Genomic DNA, 8,287 nt, shown 5'->3' with positions numbered 1-8,287 from the left:
TGAATTAATTGTTTTTCGACTACCTAACCTACCTAACCTAACCTAACTTTTTCTGCTACCTAACCTAACCTAACCTATAAAGATAGGTTACGTTAGGTTAGGTAGGGTTGGTTAGGTTCGGTCATATATCTACGTTAATTTTAACTCAAATAAAAAAAAAATTGACCTCATACATAATGAAATGGGTAGCTTTATCATTTCATAAGAAAAAAATTAGAGAAAATATATTATTTCAGGAAAACTTGGCTTATTAGGCAAATCGGGCCTTGCATTTTAGGCCGAATACGACGTTCTGGCTACTAGGTACGACATATATATATATATATGTATATGTATATATACATATATGTATATGTATATATACATATATGTATATATAAATAAATATATATATATATAATATATATTTAATATGTATTTAATATATATATATATATATATATATATATATATATATATATATATATATATATATATATATATATATATATATATATATATATATATATAATATAAATATATATATATATATATATATATATATATATATATATATATATATATATATATATATATATATATAGTTATGAGTGTGTAAGACATCCACACACGTATGTGGCCAGGACCGTGAGACAGACCGCGTCCAGTACAGGACTAAGATACGCTGTGCACCCACCAAACTAACACTTCTTTAGGTACATTTATATTTTAACAGTTATAATAGGTTAAGTATTATTGAATGTTTTACTAAATTGTATCATTATAAATGTCGTAGACATATGCGTAATATTTCTGAATGTAATACTTATGTTACATGTTTATAGAAATATAAAGTGAAGGATAATGGAGTGTTTGGTAAGTGTAGGCGGCCGGCGGAGGTGCGAGTGACGCGCCGTCGCCGCCCCAGACGCCGCCACACAGCCCGTGGTCACACACACACTCTTGTCTTGCTCTCACACTCTACCACTGCACCTCACCAACATGTATTAGGTAAGTGTTCCACTCATAATTGTAGCAAGATGTATTTAATAGCTATTTTTTGTTTTGGTTTTTAAACTACGACTGGGGTTCATAAGGGCTGTCAAATGACGTACCTTGTGAAGCTGCAAGCAAGAGCTGTTATCCTACCTCAGCTCATCTGAAGCCTGCTCTTAAAAACTCATTTATTTCATGAGAATGTACTTTAAAACTATCATCTAGGAAACTATCATATAAGGATCCTGATGAAATTGTAAGCAAGAGCTGTAATCATACCTCAGCTAAGTTAAACCTACTCCTAGAGGCCCATTTATTTCATGAGTTTGTTATATGCATCAGTAGGAATAGCCTTTATTCATTAACAACATTAGGTAACAATCATATAAGGAACAGGATGAGCCTGTAGCCATCTGTGTACCAGAGCCTTCATGTCATCAGTGGACCTGATCTCCTTTGTATCAATTTGTTGAGCGAACAAGTTCCAGATGCGAGTCAGCGTAAGAGTGAATGATCACTGTTGTTGTGATGTTCTTGAAAAAGGCACAACCAGCAGGAGACTTTTAAGGTTGAGGACCTGGTGCTACGGGTGGCAATTACTAGTAGTAAACGGAGTTGGGTCAGGTGCAGAACTTTAAAGATGTTGGACTTGTACATAACAGTAAGACCACCAACATCCTGATGGTGTTGCATGCTCTAATGTTCAGAACAATCCCACCAGACTTGGTTAAGACTAGAGACTTTGTCCAACAGTTTGATGAATGATGGGGGGGGGGGGGTGGTCAGGCGATCCAGGAAAGGGGTGCATGCACTAGATGGCACACTACAACCCCCCCTTCCCCCTTCTCCTCCTAGACCCAGCCTGTCTCGGTGCAACCATGAGGTATAACCGACAATTGTAGCAAAGTTCTCAGAAGTCCTGTCATCTAGAAATGTATCTAGCACACAACCACAGCAGGACGATAAGTGTTCACGAGACTGTGTGAGAGATCGCCAACAACGGTAATGGAGCCCCTGATTTTGACAGCCAGTATTCTGATCGATGTAGAATATCGATCGATTCTGAACACGAAGACACTTCATGTCTGCGTGTTGCTTCAGAAAGCAGCTGTGTATGGTGGCAGACCTCGTAGCTGGTGTGTGTGCTTGTGGTGTGTAAATCTGCTGTGCTAAGTAAGGCCCAGCGCCACCTGCAGAGCTTGGGTATGGATAGTAAGGGTGCTGACAAGAAAGGGTATGCACTAAGTCTGAGTATTTCTTAATTTAAATTGATCCAAGATAAGATCTCTAAACATTTGTTCCTGCCTATCCAGATCCATTTTGGTTCGACATGAGTCCTCTTGATGACCTCTTCGGTGGCAGTGATTGCACCTGAGAACACTCTGACACCTTTCAGCCGCATGCCCTCTGCGATTGCATTTAGAGCAAGGCCTTATTATGATGCTGGGAATTTGACTGCCAGAGCTAAGCCACCGATTCAAGAGTTGAGACCCGTGCTGAGTGTGCTGCTGGTGTTGTTGTATACGGCCTTGTTGAGGTTGGTGATGCAGTGCCTGGTTATGTTGTGGCTGAGGAAGTGGAGGCCGAGGACGCTGGTTAGGGTACCCCCGCCTATGCCCACTCCCTCTAGGCCTATTCTGGATGGTAGAGTTTTGATTTGGCCCTTGTACACGTGCTGTGGTCACCTGTTGATTGACAGGTGCAGATGTAGGTACCAGTGTGTCTGAATTGTTAGGAGTGGAAGTCACACTGGGTGTTATATATGAACGCTGTGCATTTATTCGGTAGGTGTCAGAAGGTGTTGGCTGCCACAAAGATTTGTCTGGAAGACCTGCAGCAGGATTTGCAGAGTCGGAGTTGTGGATTGAGGCTCCTTGTGAAGCTTTACGTTGGATAGATTCCCACCAAGCTTTAGCCTCGGAGTTGCTAGCAATGTGATTAGACCAGAAACTGTCAACCTCGACGCTTTGTGCAGAGCAGCTTGAGTCCTTTGTTGAAACTGTGTTCTGATTTTCGCACACTGCCTTGAAGGAGTCAATGAGCCCCAGAATGTCAATCAGAGCCTCCCTATGTTGGAGATACTTCTGAGAGAGTTTGTAAAACTTAACAAAAGCATTCTGTTGATCAGTACATGTGTGTGCTAGGTTGGAATTATTCAGGTCTCGCTGTGTAGCAAAGTCAGATACCGTGACATACTCCCCAGGATCAACAATCCCCCGCTGGGTCCTGTTATCTGGCACTTGAGTACAGCAGAAGTCAGTTTCTGTCTTGCACTGTGTATGGCAAATGTTAAGACAGTTATCCTCCTTGCACTCAACAAACTCTTTTTTCCTTGTAGTATAACAAAAAACACAACATAAATACTGTGGAAGATATCCAGAGACAGATCTAGGTTTCAAGATCTTAATATGGTTTTGATATGAACAGAGAGAGAGAAAGATCAGTCAGCTGACCTGACCCGTGGGACTCGGCATGAGAGGGGGGGGGGGGTAGAGGGAGGCGGTCTGCCCGCGCCTGGCGTTACCTAGGTCACACAGTAAATACACAGCGCAAAATCATTAAGGGAACGCGGCTCTCACTGTCGGTAGACTATCCACAACGATCACCGAGTATTCACACACGACACACGCAAAGCACAGTCTCCTGGACCGCACCAAGGACCCACCTCCCGACCGCGTCTGTTTCTCTCTCTCTCTCTCTCTCTCTTTCACACACACGCACGCACGCACGCACGCACGCACGCACGCACGCACGCACGCACGCAAGCACACACACACACACACACACACACACACACACACACACACACACACACACACACACACACACACACACACACACACACACACACACAGACCCTGAAAGAAGACCCAGACAGGAATATGATGGAAACAACATGGCCACCATTAACATAATAGAAAGAGCAGCTTCTGTTGCTAGCAGGAATGGATCTGGACTACTAATTATGGGAGACTTCAACCATGGGAAGATAGATTGGAAGAACAGAGACCCGCATGGAGGACCAGAAACATGGAGAGCTAAGCTGCTGGACGTGGCAACAAGAAACTTTCTAAGTCAACACATCAAGGAACCGACAAGAATGAGAGGAGGGGATGAACCAGCCTTGTTTCATCTGATATTTACCGTAAATGAGTCGGATATAAGGGAAGTTAAGTTGGAAGCCCCCTTGGGAATGAGTGATCATAGTGTATTGAGCTTTGAGTACCTGGTTGAGCTAGGAAATATCTCCCCCCAAAAAGAACTGGGAAACAAAGGGCTGGTGTACCGAAAGGGAAACTATGAGGAGATGAATAAATTCTTAAGGGATATACAATGGGACACAGAACTCAGAACCAAGTCCGTACAAGACATGATGAACTATGTCACCCAAAAGTGTCAGGTGGCTGTAAGCAGGTTTGTCCCGGCCCGACAGGAAAAAACAGAGAAGCAAAAGAAGAATCTGTGGTTTAATAGGGAATGTATGAAAGCAAAGGAGCTAAACAAAAGGGCATGGAGGAACTTCCGTAATAACAGAACACCAGAAAGTAGAGAGAGATACCAGAGAACCAGGAACGAGTATGTTAGTGTGAGAAGAGCAGCTGAGAAAAAGTATGAAAATGATATAGCTAATAAAGCCTAGACGAACCAAGGCTACTACACAGTCACATCAGGAGGAAGACAACAGTGAAGGAACAGGTGATGAACCTTAGGACGGGTGAGGACAGGTACACAGAAAATGACAAAGAGGTGTGTGAAGAACTCAACAAAAGGGTCCAGGAGGTCTTTACAATAGAACAAGGAGAAGTCACGGCGCTAGGAGAGGTGGCAGCAAACCAGGCTACCTTGGAAAGGTTCGAAATTACAAGAGATGAGGTCGAGAAGCACCTATTGGTGCTGGACGTGAGAAAAGCTGTTGGGCCGGATGGAATCTCACCATGGGTATTGAAAGAGTGTGCAGGAGCACTTTGCTTGCCACTCTCCATAGTGTATAGTAAGTCACTGGAGATGGGAGACCTACCAGAAATATGGAAGTGGCGAATGTGGTCCCAATATACAAAAAGGGCGACAGGCAAGAGGCACTGAACTACAGCCCAGTGTCCTTGACTTGTATACCATGCAAGGTGATGGAGAAGATCGTGAGAAAAAAACCTGGTAACACATCTGGAGAGAAGGGACTTCGTGACAAAGCGCCAACATGGGTTCAGGGAGAGTAAATCTTGCCTGAGTGGCTTAATAGAATTCTATGACCAGGTGACAAATATTAAGCAAGAAAGAGAAGGGTGGACGGACTGCATTTTTTTGGACTGTCGGAAAGCCTTTGAAACAGTACCCCATAAAAGGTTGATGCATAAGCTGAAGAAACATTCGGGAGTAACTGGTAGGGCGCTCCAGTGGATAAGGGAGTACCTAAGCAATAGGAAGCAGAGAGTTACAGTGAGGGGTGAGACCTCAGATTTGCATGAAGTCACCAGTGGAGTCCAACAGGGTTCTGTACTCGGACCTATCCTGTTTCTGATGTACGTAAATGATCTCCCAGAGGGTATAGACTCATTCCTCTCAATGTTTGCTGACAGCACCAAAATTTGAGAAGGATTAAGACAGGGGAGGACAGCTTGAGGCTTCAAGTAGACCTGGACAAGCTGCAGGAATGGTCGAATAAATGGTTGTTAGAGTTTAACCCAAGCAAATGTATTGTAATGAAGATAGGGGTAGTCAGCAGGAGACCAGATACAAGATATCATTTGGGAGATGAAATACTTCAGGAGTCAGAGAGAGAGAAAGACCTGGGGGTTGATATCACGCCAGACCTGTCCCCTGAAGCTCATATCAAGAGGATAACATCAGCAGCATATGCCAGGTTGGCTAACATAAGAACGGCCTTACGAAACTTGTGTAAGGAATCTTTCAAAACATTATATACCACATATGTCAGACCAATCCTAGAGTATGCGGCTCCAGCATAGAGTCCTTATCTAGCCAAGCATAAGACTAAACTGGAAAAGATTCAAAGGTTTGCCACCAGAGTAATACTCGAGCAGAGAGGTATGAGCTACGAGGAGAGACTACGGGAATTAAACCTCACTTCGTTGGAAGACAGAAGAGTTAGGGGGGACATGACCACCACATTCAAGATTCTGAAGGGAATCGACAGGGTAGATAAAGACAGGCTATTTAACACAAGGGCACACGCACTAGGGGACACAGGTGGAAACTGAGTGCCCAAATGAGCTGCAGAGATATTAGAAAGAACTATTTTAGTGTCAGAGTGGTTGACAAATGGAATGCATTAGGAAGTAATGTGGTGGAGGCTGACTCCATACACAGTTTTAAGTGTAGATATGATAGAGCCCAATAGGCTCAGGAACCTGTACACCTGTTGATTGACTGTTGAGAGGCGGGACCAAAGAGCCAGAGCTCCACCCCTGCAAGCACAATTAGGTGAGTACAGAGATGTGGTGGAGGCTGACTCCATACACAGTTTTAAATGTAGATATGATAGAGCCCAGTAGGCTCAGGAATTTGTACACCAATTGATTAACAGTTGAGAGGCGGGACCAAAGAGCCAAAGCTCAACCCTCACAAGCACAAATAGGTGAGTACACACACACACACACACACACACACACACACACACACACACACACACACACACACACACACACACACACACACACACACACATACACACACCCAGACCCTGAATGAAGACCCAGACAGGAATATGATGGAAACAACATGGCCACCATTAACATAATAGAAAGAGCAGCTTCTGTTGCTAGCAGGAATGGATCTGGACTACTAATTATGGGAGAATTCAACCATGGGAAGATAGATTGGGAGAAAAGAGACCCGCATGGAGGATCAGAAACATGGAGAGCTAAGCTGCTGGACGTGGCAACAAGAAACTTTCTAAGCCAGGACATCAAGGAACCAACAAGAATGAGAGGAGAAGATGAACCAGCAATGCTTGATTTGATATTCACCCTAAATGAGTTGGATATAAAGGAAGTTACGATGGAAGCGCCCTTGGGAATGAGTGACCACAGTGTATTGAACTTTGAGTACCTGGTAGAGCTAGAAATTATCTCCCCCAAAAAAGAACTAGGAATCAAAAGGCTGGCATACCGAAAGGGGAATTATGAACAGATGAGAAGATTCCTAAGGGAAATACCTTGGGACACAGACCTCAGAGATAAGTCTGTACAGGGTATGATGGTCTATGTTACCTAAAAGTGTAAGGAGGCAGTAAACAGGTTCATCCCGGCCCAAAGGGAAAAATCCGAGCAGCAGCAGAAGAATCCATGGTATAATAGGGCATGTACAAAAGCGAAGAAACTGAACAAAAGGGCGTGGAGGAACTTCCGGAATAACAGAACACCAGAAAGCAGAGAGAGATACCAGAGAACAAGGAATGAGTATGTAAGGGTGTGAAGAGAAGCAGAGAAAAGTTTTCAAAATGATATAGCAAACAAAGCCAAGACCGAAGCAAAGCTACTCCACAGTCACATCAGAAGGAAAACAACAGTGCAAAAACAGGTATTGAAACTTAGAACAGGCGAGGACAGGTATACAGAGAATGACAAAGAGGTGTGTGAAGAACTCAACAAGAGGTTCCAGGAGGTCTTCACAATAGAACAAGGTGAGGTCACTGTGCTAGGAGAAAGGGAGGTAAACCAGGCGGCCTTGGAAGAGTTCGAAATTACGAGAGAGGAGGTCAAGAAACACCTGCTGGATCTGGATGTTAGAAAGGCTGTTGGTCCAGATGGGATCTCACCATGGGTACTGAAAGAGTGTGCAGAGGCACTTTGCTTGCCACTCTCCATAGTGTATAGTAAGTCACTAGAGATGGGAGACCTACCAGAAATATGGAAGTGGCGAATGTGGTCCCAATATACAAAAAGGGCGACAGGCAAGAGGCACTGAACTACAGCCCAGTGTCCTTGACTTGTATACCATGCAAGATGATGGAGAAGATCGTGAGAAAAAACCTGGTAACACATCTAGAGAGAAGGGACTTCGTGACAAATCGCCAACATGGGTTCAGGGAGGGTAAATTTTGCCTGAGTGGCTTAATAGAATTCTACGACCAAGTGACAAAGATTAAGCAAGAAAGAGAGGCCTTGGCGGACTGCATTTTCTTGGATTGTCAGAAAGCCTTTGACACAGTACCGCATAAGAGGCTGGTACATAAGCTGGAGAGACAGGCAGGTGTAGCTGGTAAGGTGCTCCAGTGGATAAGGGAGAACCTAAGCAATAGGAAGCAGAGAGTTACGGTGAGGGGTGAGACCTCCGATTGGCGTGAAGTCACCAG

General features: G+C 43.9%; 1 protein-coding gene across 1 annotated transcript in view; it reads left to right on the top strand.

The window, feature by feature from the left end:
* The first annotated feature begins 832 nt into the window (after positions 1-832).
* LOC123761592 (uncharacterized) overlaps positions 833-8,287 on the top strand; it is a 338,154-nt gene continuing 330,699 nt past the window's right edge. The window contains exon 1 of the mRNA XM_069330756.1: positions 833-990. The gene's annotated coding sequence lies outside the window, so the exon portion shown is untranslated. The remainder of the gene's footprint in view (positions 991-8,287) is intronic.

This window comes from Procambarus clarkii, chromosome 24, assembly GCF_040958095.1.
Source record: "Procambarus clarkii isolate CNS0578487 chromosome 24, FALCON_Pclarkii_2.0, whole genome shotgun sequence".
In the NCBI taxonomy this organism is placed as follows: domain Eukaryota; kingdom Metazoa; phylum Arthropoda; class Malacostraca; order Decapoda; family Cambaridae; genus Procambarus; species Procambarus clarkii.
This window is presented reverse-complemented; position numbering and strand designations above follow the sequence as displayed.